The sequence below is a fragment of the Triticum dicoccoides genome, chromosome 7A (genome assembly GCF_002162155.2).
Source record: "Triticum dicoccoides isolate Atlit2015 ecotype Zavitan chromosome 7A, WEW_v2.0, whole genome shotgun sequence".
NCBI lineage: Eukaryota > Viridiplantae > Streptophyta > Magnoliopsida > Poales > Poaceae > Triticum > Triticum dicoccoides.
The window spans coordinates 225565263-225582561 of record NC_041392.1 but is presented as its reverse complement, the minus strand read 5'-3'; positions in this window follow the sequence as shown (position 1 = coordinate 225582561).

The window sequence follows — 17299 nt, the reverse complement described above, 5'->3', positions numbered from 1 at the left end:
GGTTAAAACAAACCAACGGAAAGGAAAATGTGTTTATACACAAGATTTAGGAGTGTATCTTTTCCCAAAGGAAAGTAGAGCATGATATATATGTTAGATCAACAAGTACATCACCATTTGGATAAAGGGGCAAGGGAATTCATGATGTTATCCATACAACGGTGTTTGGATAATAGAGCAAGGAACATTTGGCAATGCACTTCCAATGTTCTTGTTGTTGTTCGGCGTACCACAGTCATGCTTTGCGGTAACCTTAACATGGTGTTTCCAGCAAGATTGAATCTGAAGGTCACAAGAAGTACAAAGGAACAATTCCAAGAATGTTAAGGAATGTAAGATCTAACCAAAACATGACCAAGTCTGTATTGGCAGGAAGTCAAGGATGGTGTCGATGACAAACGAATCATCGACGGGCAAGGATGGTATTTCTCCTCAATAATTCAATTGATATCTTAGAGCAAGGCAGTATATTGATGGTGATCACAAATTTTTTTGTCTAGACGATCCACGAAGAAGCAATTGAACAACGACTGCATCAAGCAAAAGGTGTGTTGTAGCGAAAGATTATTGGAACCATGGATACTTCTCCAGCTCGGAATCAAGCTTGTTGTTCAAGGCGAAATGGTATGACGAGGAAGATCGACATAAGCTTCGCTCATCATTGAAAAGTTGTGCTCCGGGAATAAGGACCATGTAGCACAGTTAAAATTAGCACGATAATGATATAGCCGATCAGGCTAGGAATGATGTGAGGGGGTATCACTCCAATTAAGAATTTACAATAGGTAGTGCAATGACACAATAACCTTGAGATGACATGAGCCAATACTCGAAGGTAGATCAAATTAGAGGTTAGACATGTGAAATGACTTGCAGGAGACAAGTATTTTAACTTGTCCGAGAAATGGAATTAAGGAGACACTATGGTCGGAACCATGATTATGAATGATCAAACCAACGATACAAAATAAACTTATAACAAGGGGGTAATTATTTTTATGAGCAGCTTCCATGATAAGTTCTACATCGGGTCCATGGGCATGAACACAAAGGTTCAAGGTCGACTCCCACTTCTTCAATGCATAACCTTTCATTCACTTCTCGCTCTTGATGAAGCTGTAGTATTGAAATTTTATCTGACGAAAAGCCAGTAGAGTATAGCCCGCATAACTTTCGAGTTCACACAGATTAGGGAAGGCATAGGTTCAACCCATCGGGGCATCTTAGGAACATATATCATAAATTTCAAGAATAAGTAACAGAAGCTCGGTAGTAGAGCATGCTTGAGAAAGCGGAGGATACAATTTACCAAAAGCATTATGTATCTGAGGAAAGGCTCACAAGCTTATTGAATATGAAGGACATTGTCGGATAAAATCCGAAAAAGGTGTCTGGTAGTCCACAAGGGATCTAATGTGAGCATCAATATTCAACTAGAGGAAGAAAGAATGTAAGGAGATCAGATTATAGAAACAACCGACTAACTCAAAGCTCAATTGCAAAGGAATTATGAATCCCAAGACAAGGGATCAGAAGCAATGCTCTGATTAGGGATGGATAGGTAGAATAGCCTTAGGGGTACAATCAATGGTGATTTGATTGGTCGAGATCCAGCTCATGTTAAAATGACGTCTGAGCCGGAAGGATGAATTCTAGGATCTGATTGAGGATTGCAAGCAATTCGCCACATATTGTATCAACGGACTCAAAATGATAATGACAAAGGCTGACAATAAGATTACTAGACTTATGGTTTTAACCATAATGCAAGCAAACAAGAAATTCAAGAACAATAGGTTGTTGAGGATTTTCACAAGAACAAATGGTATTACGAAGACTTTTGTGAAGTATATGAATCAACTGAGGATGAGTGGATACTCGATAGGTGCACAAAGTTATCCGTAGGGGTATTTAGATGACAAGGAACTGCAAGGCAGTAAGCTCAAAGGATTCTCAGAAAAAGGAGAGCAGTTCAAGGCATCTTGTAATAACAAGATCAACAAGGAATGATTTTATGAATGACAAGTGTATGTGGTTATCCATAAGGATATTTCGGTGGTAGGGAATTGCAAAGGAAACAGGCAAAAGTCTCGAGAGAATATCGTAGAGTATCTCCGGAATCTTCTGATGCAGCAAGCGATCATTTGAAATAAGGGGCTCTCCGGGCGGATGTGATCACGAGATCCTAATGTTCGAGTTAGTAAAATCATTTTACCCGAATAGAAGAGAGATCAGAGTCCCAGAGTATAGACGAGGAATAAAAGATCCTAATACCACCCATATGGCGACGTGGGCCCGTAAGCTACACAGCCATGTTAGTTAAATTTTTTGCAATGACTAGACTCAACTTCGGCCATGGAGTTTGGAAGGGGATTCCTATAGGCAGTCGGCTCTGAATCCAACTTGTGACGCCCCCGATTTGACCGTACACTAATAATACATGCAAATGTGTACGATCAAGGTCAAGGACTCAGAGGAAGTTATCACAACACAACTCTAGACACAAATTAAAATAGTACAAGCTTTATATTACAAGCCAGGGCCTCGAGGGCTCGAATACATAAGCTCGAAAATACAAGAGTCAGCGGAAGCAACAATATCTGAGTATAGACATAAGTTAAACAAGTTTGCCTTAAGAAGGCTAGCACAAAAGAAACATTGATTGAAAAGGCAAGGCCTCCTGCCTGGGAGCCTCCTAACTACTCCAAGTCGTCAGCGGCCGTCATGTAGTAGTAGGCACCCTCGGGGTAGCAGTAGTCATCAGTGGTGTCGTCTGGCTCCTGGGATCCGTCATCTGGTCGCAACAAACGGGTATGGGGGAAAGAGTTAGCAAAGCAGCCGTGAGTACTCATCCAAAGTACTCACAAGACTTACATCAGATTTAAACTAAGTATGCATCTATAGCAAAGGAAATGGGATGTATCTGTGGACTAAACTGCAGAATGCCAGAAAGAAGGGGAAAGCCTAGCCTATCGAAGACTAGCATCTTCAAGCATCTTGCAGCATATAGAAGAGTATAGATCAACATAATGTAAAGTAGTAGTGTTATCAACATCGGCCAGATATCCTTTCTCGACTCCCTGCAAGAAAGCAATCCCAGAGCCATACTATCCATTTCTCATCACAATCCAGATCTCATCACAAGTATCCAGTTCTAGTTGTATCGATCGGGATACAACTCCAAGTGTCCGTTATCGTAGGACATGCTATCAATAGATGTTTTCTTCCCTGCAGGGGTGCACCAACTTACCCACCACGCTCGATTAACTCCGGCCGGACACACTTTCCTGGGCCATGCCCAGTGTCGGTGTCAAAACCGGCGGATCTCGGGTAGGGGGTCCCGAACTGTGCGTCTAGGCCGGATGGTAACAGGAGGCAAGGGACACGAAGTTTTACCCAGGTTCGGGCCCTCTTGATGGAGGTAAAACCCTACGTCCTGCTTGATTGATATTGAAGATATGGGTGTTACAAGAGTAGATCTACCACGAGATCAGAGAGGCTAAACCCTAGAAGCTAGCCTATGGTATGATTGTATGTTGTGATTGTTGTCCTACGGACTAAAACCCTCCGGTTTATATAGACACCGGAGAGGGTTAGGGTTACACAAGGTCGGTTACAAAGGAGGAGATATCCATATACGTATTGCCTAGCTTGCCTTCCACGCCAAGTAGAGTCCCATCCAGACACGAGACGAAGTCTTCAATCTTGTATCTTCATAGTCTAACAGTCTGGCCAATGGAGATAGTCCGGCTGTCCGGAGACCCCCTAATCCAGGACTCCCATAGTAGCCCCTGAACCAGGCTTCAATGACGATGAGTCCGGTGCGCAGTTGTCTTCGGCATTGCAAGGCGGGTTCCTTCTTCGAATACATTACAGAAGAAGTTGAATACGAGGATAGTGTCCGACCCTGCAAAATAAGTTCCACATTCCACCATAGAGAGAATAATGCTTTCGCAGATCCAATCCGCTAGCTTGTTTTGGCAACACGACGTTACGTCATGGCCCGGTGATTATTCGAACCATTTCTCTTAACCAGCTCCACACATAATGCGAGGCGGTTTCCTGACACGTCTTGCCGAAGCAGAGATCGTGTTCCCCTGATTACGGGATTCTCATTAATGCGGTTCGTGGGTAACCCAACCGTGTTTAGGACTCCTAGATTGTAGCTAAGTCCAAAACGGCTACGGGGAGGACGCTTGATATTCACCCTCTTTATAAGGGGACAAGGTTTTTGCTTTTTCCCTCTCGTGCTCAACCAAACCCTTCCCCCGCCTCGAGTTCTAACACCCAAAGCCCAGGTTAGGTGCTCCGGATCTTCAATCATGTCCAGATCCAGCCTTCAAGGCCGATGGATGCCCTCCTCCGTGACGGAAGAGGACATTAAGAAGTTGAGGGAGGCTAGATACCTGACCGCCGAGGTTTTGCATCGGCTGCCTGCCCGAGGGCAGGTCGTCCCTACTCCCGAACCCAACGAGAACGTTGTGTTCGTCTCCCACTTCCTCCGAGGTCTAGGCCTCACTCTGGATCCCTTCGTCAGGGGCTTGATGTTCTATTACGGGCTAGATTTCCACGACCTAGCTCCGGACTCCTTTCTCCACATCACGACATTTATTGTCGTGTGTGAGGCCTTCCTCCGTGTGACCCCTCACTTCGGCCTGTGGCTCAAGACCTTTGAAGTACAACCGAAGGTGATCGAGGGGCAGCATGCAACGTGTGGAGGTGCATCAATAAGCAAGATGGCAGGAGCTTCATGGCCGAAAGGTTCCTTTCCAGAGGTATCCGAATTATTGCAACGGGAGTGTTTCTACATCATGGCTCCCAGAAGTGCCAAGTGGGCGGCTGCCCCCACTTTCCTCCCGGGCCCCCCACCACAACTGATGTCATGGATTAGCAGGGGCCTGAGCTGGGGTCCAGCCAAGGACGTGCCTATACTGCAAAGCCGCATCAGAGATCTCTTCGAGTGATATTTTAATTTGGTTGCGGCAATACAAGTTATGCTGGTTCGTCAAGTCCAGCCTTGCAAACGCCGGCCCCTGCGCTTGTGGGAGTTCAACCCAGAGGGACCACGTGCCATTCAAAGTTTCCCCGGCCTGACGCACGAGTAGATGTACAAGTCATTCTTCGGACCTCAAGTGGAGTGTCCGGATATCACCGATGACGCGGGCCTGAGCAGTAATCGCGTCGTTGAACAAGTAAGAAATCCTCTAGCCGAACACACTGTCTTTTATTCGAGGTTATTTTTGAGAGTTCGCTTTTTGACCAGGACTGGCTAACGAAGGCGAAGATGATTCGGTGTTTGCCCCCCCCTCCCTGAGGGTTTGGAAAATCCGGTATTGGAGAAGATGCTCGAGGTCGCACCTTGCCCGGAACCCTTGAAGAAAGATACCGAGGGGGATAATACGGGCGAACGCGGGCCTCCATCGCTACCCGCTCCGACCGAGGGAACGAGCGTTTCCACAAAGGAGGACGACCGGGGGAGGAAAAGGACTGCTTCCGAGGATCCAGAAACCGAAGCCTCCAAACGGGAGAAGAAGTCTCCCACAGAGGGTCCTGCCTGGGGGGGGGGGGCTTTTACCGCACAAAGTCCGCGAGGGGATCTGCCCTCCAACAAGTTGTAAGTGATCCAAAATATTTTAATAGTAAGAGTATGCTATCTTTTTCCTCGGAGAAAACAACCACCGCATATATCTTGCAGTTTGGGCCTCAGCCCCTCTCAAATGAGTTCGTCTTTGGGGGATCTTCTTCTGGAGATGATGGAGAGCGAAACACCTCCCCCGGACTCCTCCGCTCCAGAAGTGGGCGACCCTGAAGTGTCATCGCGGAGGGCCTCTCCAGATCCGGTGAGGCCAGAAGATAGTCCCATAGACCCCAAAAGTCCCCAGTGTCCGGCTCCCGAAGAGAGCAGACAAAAGAGTCCGGCACCGTCTAGTGTGCAGTCGGACGTTCTGAGGGAGTTGGTGGGGCGAGCGGCCATCTCAGAAGAGCGTCGTACGCTGATGGGTACGGTGATGGAGAGAATCTCGGCCGCTGAAAGCGGATTACATGAAGCCTTTATGAGTCTATTGACAGGCTTTGAGGTATGTGAGATAATATGTGATAGTACTGTACATGTTATAGTAGCCCCTGAGACTCTGGTTGTCGTCGAGAACGGCGGCGAACAGAGGATCAAATTCCCAGGCAATAACCAATCTGCTTTTATGTGCAGGTGGTGGGAGCTCCGATGGCTAGCCGGACTAGGGAGTTTGCCCAATTAAAATGACAACTGGATGCGGCAGACGCCGACATCGAGCTTGTTAACAAGAGGCTTGACGAGGCACAGGGTAAGTGTTATTATCTGGTGAACGCCACATAGTAAGAGAAGCATAATGCCAGTATCTTTAATATGTTGTGACTGCAGATGGGGCTGCCACCATGGAAGCCTTGCGGGCGGAACTTGCCCGAGCCAAGGAACAAGCGAGGAGTAGTAATGCGGCTGCTTTGAAGGCGGCCAAAGAGTTGAAAGCCGAGAAGGCCGCACATTGGGAGAGCCAAGAGAAGATGGCCAAGATGGTCGTAGAATTGAAAGACACTGCCGACCATTGCCTGGTCCTTGAGAAAGAGAACCAAGCGAAGGCAACGAACCTTGAGAAGGCCGCAGCGGCAGACAAAGGCACCCGTTCTGCTATGAGAGCGAAGAAGGAGGAGCTGCGGGAAGCCGGGGATATTGCGGCTGGAAAACCCTTCATGTTACGGAGGAAGTTCGGAGATCCACGGTATGCCCCTCTGGATCGGCTGTGGAGCTCGGCAGATGCGTATATGGATTTGGCGGCGAGCGCTGCCGATGCGGCCAAGTACTTCCAAGGCCAGACAGATCGGGAAGTGGACAAGCTGTTCTGGACGCAATTCCACGTTCCATAGCATCCTCTTTCATTGACTGACCAGCTAGCCGAATGGGCCGAACTGAATAGGTTGTCCGGACTCGCCATGAGGTCTGTTGTGGATCAATTATGGCCGGAAGGGCCTAAGCCGAACAGCTATTTCAGCTTAGTGCAGCAGCTCCTTCATGCGGTGCCACGCATTAATGCGATGAAGAGGTCGGTGTGCATAGAAGGCTCGCAGATGGCCCTTGCCCGCGTTAAAGCATACTGGGCGGATATGGACGCTACCACTGTTGCGGCGCAGGGTTCGGCCATAGGCCATGTGGCTACTGAACACTATTTCGAGGAAGTTCTCGAGGGTGCTCGTTTGATAGAGGCCCAGTGCTCGAAAAATATTATGTTTGAGTGATATGTATTCTCATTGTAAACATAATGCTTTTATGAAGTTTCTATAAGGCTGTGTTTATACTTTTGCCTGAAAGTAGTATGATGCCTCCTGTGCGGCTGTTTATGTATACATGTGTATAACCTGAAAGATTGCAGCCGTCGGCTTCAACCCCCACGCATATAATGCGGAGGTGCTCGCAAAAAACGCGTGTTCACACTTAACCCAACGTCTTGGTCCTGATAAGGAGGTGATAGCGCAGCGAGCGAGGCAACCGGACTATAATGCTTGAACACTTTCACTTAGCCATAGGAGTTTGACAGTGGGGCTACTAGATAGCCCCTAGTGGCTCCGCACTCTCCCGGTCGCGGGGTGCGTATACGCCTGGCCGGAAAACGGCCCTTCATTAAGGCGGAGGAATTCTAACATTCCGATAGGTCATTGAGTGGTTGACCAGTCTCACGCTATATCATGACAGTCAGTTTTCGGCTTTCTCTACTGAGGCGCTCGTCCGGATGAAACAGGGCACAATCGCAGTAGTTCTCCTGGTGCTACCTTATCCGGCAAAGCGGAACATAAGGCACCAAAACACAGGAGCCGGGCAAACCCAACATTTGACCAAAGACAATGATTTGGAGCTGATGCATATAAGGCCGAACTCACGACGCCGAACACTCCGTAAGGTATTCGGTCTTTATGGTATAAACCAGGCTGAAATAGTGCCGCTTGTAAGAAGCCCCTTGTGTCCAGGTACGTGCGTTATTCTGACGTGGCCACATGCCAAGACGTCAGCATCCTTCTCAATTGTGTTGAGAATTCGGTGGATACGTATCAACAAGAGACAGTAAAAAAGGTTTAGGCAGGGTCTTAATCTAAAAAGAATCCTTGGAGCAGGTCCCTGCTGCATGTCTGCGCCTGTGTCTCCGTTGTGCAGTATCCTGGATGGGTGTAGCACGATGATTATCTGTAAAAGAGAGGAGCTTAGGTAAAAAAGCCGTCGTGCAAAAAGATAGTTTTTTAAATAAATCATGTATAATTCAAGGTGAGTAAGAATTGCCACTTGTCTGCGCCCGTTGAGCCCCTTGTATTGTAATAGGGGACCTATTAATTAGTTGGTGAGGCCGTTTTTAGTGTGCGGCTATTAAGGCAGCTGCACGCTCTTCGGCGCGCAGAAATCGCTTAATATTTCCGTTCACTGTAATGATGCCACGTGGACCGGGCATCTTGAGTGTGAGGGAAGCGTAGTGTGGTATTGCATTAAAGCGAGCGAAAGCTTTGCGTCTGAGTAGTGCTTGATAGCCACTTTGGAACGAAGCAATGTGGAAGGTTAGATGTTCGCTATGGAAGTTATCGGGGGAGACGAATATAACGTTTAGTAGCAGGGAGCCCGTGCAACGAGCCCCTGGGCCTGGCGTTACTCCTTTAAAGGTAATATTGCTATGGAGAATTTTTGTTGGGTCTATCCCCATTTCGTGGATTGTATCCTGGTATATCAGGTTTAGACTACTGCCACCGTCCATCAGGACTCGTGCGAGGCGGTATCCGTCAATCATTGGGTCTAATACCAGGGCAGCCCCTCCTGCACGCCGGATACTTGCTGAGTAATCACGATGGTCGAAAGTGATCGGTTGAGACGACCAGTGGCAGGACTCCGCAGTGATAGGCCTTCGGGCGTATTTTTCTGGGAGTGCCGTTTTGTTTTTTCCATTGATCACGTGTAGCACGTTTACTGTTTTGACTTCTGGTGGGAATTTGTTTTGTTCCCTAGCGTCTCCCTTGAGAGGCTCATTCTCATCTTCGCTTGGTGTATCCTCCCCCTTGTGTACGGCGTTGAGCTTGCCGGACTGCTTGAAGACCCAACATTCTCTGTAGGTATGATTGGCTGGTTTGCCAGGGGTGCTATGGACCTGACATATTTGGTCTAGAATTTTATTCAGGCTGGACAATTCGTCTCTGGCGCCTTTAGAGGGCGGCTTCTGACCTGGCCGAGAGCTTTTGAATCCGGCGTTTACTGCCATGCTATTCGTGATGTCTCCTTTGTTCCGGTGTTTGTTATTGCTGTTGCGCCGTGATTTCCTGTTTCCATCTCTAACTTCGGATGTACTGGGGTCGCTGGTGCTGCATCTGGCTAGCCAGCTGTCCTCACCCGCGCAAAAGCGGGTCATGAGGCTTGTTAATGCTGCCATCGTTCTCGGCTTTTCTTGGCCGAGGTGTCTGGCGAGCCATTCGTCACGGACGCTATGTTTAAAAGCTGCCAATGCTTCAGCGTACGGACAATCGACAATTTGGTTCTTTTTAGTAAGAAACCTGTTCCAAAGTTTTCGGGCTGACTCTCCGGGTTGTTGAGTTATATGGCTTAAATCATCCGCGTCTGGAGGCCGGACATAAGTTCCTTGGAAATTTGCCCGAAAAGCGTCTTCAAGCTCTTCCCAACTTCTAATGGAGTTTTCGGGGAGGCCTTTAAGCCAGTGGCGGGCTGGCCCTTTGAGCTTGAGGGGTAAGTACTTGATGGCGTGGAGATCATCTCCTCGAGCCATATGTATATGGAGGATATAGTCCTCAATCCAGACCCCAGGGTGTGTTGTTCTGTCGTATGCCTTTATGTTCACGGGTTTGAATCCTTCTGGAAATTCATGGTCCATCACCTCATTGGTGAAACACAGGGGGTGTGCTGCACCCCTGTATCTGGGTGTACCGTGTTGTTCGGATGTTTGTTGTGTTAAATTGTAAGCTGGGGTGCGCTTGCGTGGTCCATAGATGGATCTGGTTGTGCCGTCCTTTTGGTGCGAGCCCTCACGTGGGTCGCGTATTGACTTGTGGGTGGCGTTGTTTGCCGCTTGATGTTGGCCGTGAGGTCGTCTATCCGGCCAGGTGGCCGTTTTGATTTTTGGTTGTGAGGGGTCTGAGGCCTCCTCATCGAATTCAGGTAGCAATTTCCGCTTTGGGTAGCTCTTTGTGGGGCGATTGTCGCCGTACTTCGCTGCTGTGTTGGGTACTTTACTCCATCTGATTTGGGGTGTGTCCTGCGCAACCTTGAGCCTTTGCTTCTGCTTTTTTAGGCTCCTCGCGGTGGCAACAAGCCTTTGACGGGCGTTTTGCTGCTCCGGGTGCCTGTCCGGTGTTGTGTCGTCCGGACTATTATCTTTGACAGAATTGTTTTGTTCGGTTTGATTTTCCGTATTGCCGTGGTCCGGCAGTGATTCGCCGTGCTCCAACGCTAGGTCTGTGTGGTCGTTATTTCTGGCGAGGCGGGATTTGGGGCGGCGCTTGCGCCGCCGCTTTGACTGCTTCTCGAGGGAACAAGCCTATGGTGCATCCTTCCGTTCCTCGTCGTCGTTTTCTATTGGTGTGTCCACTATGTATACGTCATATGATGAAGTGGACGTCCGGCGCCCTGTGGGCGGTGGTGCATCTTCACCTCCCGCATCGTTGTCCATACCGTCGATGTCTGCGGAGTCGAGGTCGAGCATGTCGGTTAAATCTTCGACAGTGGCTACAAAGTGGGTGGTGGGTGGGCGTCGAATTTCTTTTTCGTCCGCATCTCAATCCTGTTGGCCATAATCCGGCCAGGGCTCTCCTGACAAAGAGAGAGACCTTAGTGAATTCAGGATGTCGCCAAAGGGCGAGTGCTGAAAGATATGCGCGGTGGTAAATTCCATGATCGACGCCCAGTCGGATTCGATTGGCGGGGGCGCGGATGATTCTGGGTCCGGAAGAGAGTCCGACACCTTGGAGTCACGGGTCGTGCGGAGGATTATGCTGGTGTTTGGCTCGATCACCGTCGAGACTGCAGCCCCTAAGGCGGTGTCTAGCCACCCGTCCTCGATTGGCGCCGTTGGCTTCAAGGTGAGGATCAGAGCTTGTAACGCCCTCGATGCGGCTATATCTCCTATGTGTCGAAGCACGACTTAGAGGCATAACCGCATTGAAAGCAATGTCGCAAGTAAGGTAATCTTCACAACAACCTGTGACACTCCAAAATTTTTACTTGGGTTTTCAGCAAAAACTTTGTGGTTTTGAGGAGAGACCTTTCTTTTTAAAAAATTTCTTTTTCAGTAAAAACCTCCTTTTGCCTTGGCAAAGATTTTTTATTTCTTTCAAACTTTGGTGTTTGACCTTTTGAAACTTCTTCTCTGTTGGTTCTCTCTCAAAATTATTTTGGGAGTTTAATCTTTTTCTTTTAAAAAGAAACTCCATGAAATTTGGGATTTTCATATCTTGGAACCACCATGACTTGGCATTTTTGCCCATGTGGTAAAACCCCTCCAAAACCTCCCCTACACCTTGTGATCAACCTAAGTTCTCTGTCCCAACTAATCCAAACAAGTTTTGGATTTTTCTCTAATTATTTTTCCCCTCAATTCAATTCTGAAAATTATTTGGAGCCTGAGGGATTTTCAAAGCAAGTGCCCTATTGCATTTGAGTTCTGACCTCAAACCAATTCTCCTGGATTGTCCTTTGAACCCACAACCCAGAACCATCTTGATCCACTCCTCCTCTTTTCAAATTTTTCAAAATACAGTCTCTGCAAGTTTGGACCAGATTTGCCAAATTTGATGAAATTCATATCCACACTCCTCCAAAAATTCCACCAAAATTCAGGCAGCCTATTTGAGCAATGAGAAGCCACTCCACCAAAAATCAGCTCAAGGAAAAATCCCTACATGCCTGGATCATTCTGTCGAACACCTTGTGGGCACTGTTACTGTTCAAAGTTCAGTAAATTCAGTTTCAGTGTCATCTTCAGTTCGTCAGTTTCAGTCACGCGGCCACAGTGCCCTTGGCACGTTCCTCGCCGCCTCTTCCTCTTGTTCGAAGCTGCGCACGCGTGCGTGGAGCCTTCCTGGCGTCGGTAGCGCGTTGGCCCGCCCTCGCCGGCGTCTTCTGCGGCGTCGGGACCTCCCGTGGCGGCCGACAGGAGGCACCCCACGGCAGAACGCCGTTCCGTGCCGCCCATCGCTCCCTGGCTCTCCGCGTGGCCTCATGCACGCCAGCGCACGCCCGTAGCACAGCCACCGTGGCCGGCAAGCACGGAACGCGCTCTTCGCCGCCGACGGGCTCGCACCCTCACCGTTCCGTCGAGCTCGCCCTTAACACCCAAACCTCGGCCAGTTTAACACCAAAACGGACCCATTGAACCTCCGTGATGACGCTCGACCCCCTAACCACCCCGACCGAGCACTGCGCCACCGTAATCGCTCGCCGGTGATCCTCGTTCACGGCAACCGCCTCGGACCGCCTATATAAAGGGGTCCCGAGCTCACTCTCGTGCACGCAGCACCCCCACTACTCACCAACACCCCGCCAGGCCACTAGGGGGACCTCGAGGAGGTCTCCTCCCCCAGCTCCGGCCGCCTCGCCCCGCCTCGGCCTCCAGCCCGATTCGTTCTGGTGAGGCCATCTCCGGCACTCAAACCCCGTTCGTTACCTTCTCTAGCTGCCAGGAGCATAACCCCCTCTTCAATTTAACCTTTGCATCCCTCTCCGACGAGCCCCTCGACCACCCGAGCCGCCGTCTGCCGGAGCAAAGCTCGTCGTCGACGTGGTGCTCGCCGACCGACTCCACCACCATCAACTGACGCGGAAGGGATACCCTGAGCACGGAGGTACTCTCCGATCTCTCTGCCTCGCCGTGGATCGCCGCCGGCGACCACCGCGGCTCTCGGGCGCCGGCGAACTCTGCCGCCCCGTTTGAACATTTGAACCTGACAGGTGGGACCCCACCGTCAGCCTCTCTGCTCTCTCTTCAAATCGTTTTCTGGAAAACGCCTTCGGGCAGAATACGTTTTCTCTTCGGGCTGGCGTAGTCGCTACCGAAGCGTTTTCTGTTTTTATAAACTAGCCCCTGGAGATCTTCTGTTTCAGTACAGATAAGTCCCTGGACAAAAACCCTTATAACTTTTAATCAGAAAAGTATTTTTGATTGATTCTTTTTCTGTTCTCTTTAAAATTTTGTCTAGTTTTTTATCAGATTTATTTGAAAAATATTTGGTTTACCTTCTGTGCTCTCCTTGGTATTTATGTTAGCGCATATATTTTCTTTAAACGTAGATACCGAAGGAGGTGACGGAGCCGCGAACTTCACCGAGCTAGGCTCCGACTACTCTGAACCAGGCAAGCATGTTTGAACTTTTGATATGATGAGTGTCTTGGCATGTTTTGCATTTAGTTAGTTTCATGGCATGCCGGTGAGTATACCGATGAACGTTATTTTATGTGATAATGAGGTAAGTGAGTTCAATGATCCATACGTGGATGTATGTGAATATGAATGGCCAGGTGTTGGCATGAGGATGGGTACGATGGCAGTGTTGTAGCATGCCAGTCTTACGCCAGACTATGAGACTTCAGTGTCAAATCATATCGGTCCAGTACCTATCATTTTCCCTCCTTGTACTACCACATGTTTTCCGCAAGGAATATGGTTTAGTAAGTTTCAAACCGCTTTCATGGTACACACCAAAGAGGAGAGGCCGTGATGATGGTTCCATGGCCATGGATTAAAGCCAGTCATCCGGTCAGGGGGCATGGGTGTTTCCGGTTGGGACCGAGAGGGGGGCACCCCTTAGAGCGCGCGTATATAAATTTGATCCCATGCTATTCGAGATTGTGATCTCCCCGTCTCAAACGTTTTTCTTGGACGATGACTAGGGTGATTCCTAGCATCGAGAGGTAGGATGGGTGTGTACCGGTTAGCTGTGTTTTCTTCCGAAATACCGTAAACGGAACTAGTCCTTCGTGACTACGGAAATCCGTTGACTGTGGGAAAAATTTTGTACAAACTCTGCAGAGTCATATATTCCTCCAAATCATCTCTTCCATGTCAAGTTTCGTTCCATCTTATCCTAATCGATTGTCAGCTTTGATGACAGAGACTCCGGTGAATCGCATGAGTGCTAAGTCCGGTTGAATGATTATCCCTGTGGATGGACTAACCCGTTTATTCTCATGGATTGAATGTTTATTATGAGTATTATTTACTGATGAACTTTTAAAGCCCTTTCTGCGATGTCGCTCAGACGTCCGACTGTGGCATTTCTTTTAAAGCCCTTTATGTGATGTCGCTCAGACGTCCGACTGTGGCATTTCTTTTAAAGCCCTTTATGCGATGTCGCTCAGACGTCCGACTGTGGCATTTCTTTTAAAGCCCTTTCTGTGATGTTGCTCAGACGTCCGACTGTGGCATTTCTTTTAAAGCCCTTTTTGCGATGTCGCTCAGACGTCCGACTGTGGTATTTCTTTTAAAGCCCTTTATGTGGTGTCGCTAAGACACCCGACTGTGGCATTTTTTTCCTTATTTTTATTTTGTTCACCTTTCGAGGCGTCGCTTCAGACACCCGATCGGTCTTCATTTGTGTTATGTTGGGATTTCAGGCGGACTACCGCCGGTTCCCCTTTTTCTTACCCCGTTATGGTAATTTTATTTTAATGTGCATTGATGAATTAATCATGTCGCATCCATGCATGCGTTTGTTATATCTTACGTCCGAACTGTCTTGCGAGTACTTTCAAAGTACTCACTGGCTTGTTGATTTGGCCAGATGCTGACGAAGGCGATCTCATGGATGAAGAGTTTGATAGCGAGTCCGACACCTAGAGGAGTCCCAGTCAGTCTTGTGCGACCCTGGATTTGGTCACTGTATTATATCCGCTTCCGCTACCAAATAAATTCATCGAGCCTCTCCTCGACGCTCGATGAGATGACAGACGTAGAGTCTTGTATTTCTCTCCCCGCTGTGTTTTTCCACCACCGTCCTATCCTCGAGTCAGTAGTATGCCTCCACACCCCTGTGTCGTGTCCGCCATTATGTATAATTATTGGCATGCTTGTAATAATTTGGTTGAGCAACCGTAGTTCGACCCTGTAATATATTTTATGCTACTGGCTTATTGTATCAAGAATTTGTCTGCCAGTGTGGAGGATTTCTCTCATACTGGACTTAAAAGATTGGCTTTTCAATAAAGATTTTTATTGGAAAACCGGTCGTGACAAGCTTGGTACCAGAGCCAGGCTGACTGTAGGAAGCCACTAGGTGCGATCGCTAATTGGTTATTAGCCTGATAGAGCTAATTTATATTTTTGCAATGGTAGTCATTTTCTGTCAGTCAGCATAAATTTATGATCTGACCATGCAGAATTTTTGCCTACTTTTGTAGATGGCCGACAATAGCTGCGAGTCTTAGACCTTCGCCAACGTGCCCGATGGGTTCGTCAAGCTTCTTTCTTTCATCGTTCAGGTCGCGATGGGGCCATCCGTGCGCCCAGTCTTCACACTCTGCCAGCACCGAGTCAACGACAGTCTGACCATGCACCAGGCCGCGGTGCAGTTCAAGGGAGGGCGTGGTGAGTTACGCCGCTTCCGGTTTGTGGGAAGAGCCATGCCTACGGAGAGGCATGCTATGCAGATGGCAGCCCGCGAGGCGATAGCTCGTCTCAGGGATGTCTTCCCCGTGATGAAGACTCGTCGTTACCGTTATCTTCCGTGCCATGTGCCTTACACCTGTCACTACGCATACTCCTGCCCCAGAGGAGAACGAGATGAGGCTTTTGAGATGCTCATTCTCCGGGCCCTGGAGGCAGCCTTCGACAACTTGGTGGACGACTTCGTAGCTACCCGCATGGACTCAGTCCATGGCTGTGCTGCCAACAGGAGGGAGCTCCTACCCATCGCTCCGCCATTGACTTTTGTCTCGTCATCAGCATCTTTTACGCCTACTCGTCGTCTGCCTTCTACCGAAGAATTCAACCAAGTTATTGCGCCCACTCCAGTGCGCACTGCACCACCCTTCGTGCCCACTCCTGTACGTGTTGCTCCGCCCCTGGCAACCGCTCTGCCCACTCTGCGCAACACTACACGTATGGAGCCCATTAGCGAGGAGGAAGTCGAGTCCCCAACCTCGCTACGCCTCGCCCTCGGCAGGGCAAGGGAAATCGTCAACATTTCTGCCTGAGTACGCTTAGCTGCCATGTAATGTGCCGCTTTGTAAGATATGTACATAGGTTGTGAGAAGTAGCCTGTTTGCGCATCATGTAGGATCTGGAGAAGTGACTAGCCTTAATAACATGTCAGGATTAAGTACGCATATCCTGAGTGATGTATTGTATAATTACCGCCCGCGTGTAAGATATGTAATGAGCAGTCCTTCTCCGTGCGCAAGTCGATTTGTTTTTCTTAAGTAAGCTTGGGTATTTAATAATATCTGCCAGCTTTATGCATTTTATGGATTTGTTTTTGGGACTTTTTCCGCTTTTCTTATGGGTTTTACAAAATATCCCCAGAGTGAAAAATGTCTCATCCTTGGACTCGCTCCATGCCAATTCCATCAGAGGAAAATTATGATGCACAACCCAGCAACGAGTTCACTCAGGGATAGTCAAGCCAACCGGGCAATGAATCGGCACTTTCACAAATGTGCCGCCTTTATGAACAGAGTCAGCAACAACATCGTGAAATAATGAACCAAGTCATCAACATGGGAAATCACCATGGACAGTATCAACAGCACTCCAAGTTATCTGAGCTACAGAAGACACGTCCTCAAACATTTTCTCATACTGACAAGCCTCTTGAAGCCGAGGACTGGCTTCGAGATATGGAGAGAAAATTAATTATTGCAAAATGTTCAGACCCCGAGAAGGTATTATATGCTCCGCACTATCTCACAGGAGCAGCCGCATCGTGGTGGGAGAATTTTCTGCACATGCATCCCAACGAAAATGACATAAACTGGGATGATTTCAAGGAAGGTTTCCGTGGTGCACATATTCCTAAGAGTATTATGAAAATCAAGAAGAGAGAATTTGATGACCTAAAACAAAGGAACATGACAGTGTCAGATTACAACAGTCAATTTACCCTATTATCCCGCTACGCCAATGAGGAGCGTATGACTGAAATCAAGAAGATGGAGAAGTTCCTTGACGGTCTGGCACCCGCACTTAAATGCCAACTGGTCGTGCACACTTTTCCTGATTTTAAAAACGCTGGTGGACAAGGCCATTACTCTGGAAAATGAGAGACGCAGTCTGGAAGATATCCGCAAGCGAAAAAGGGA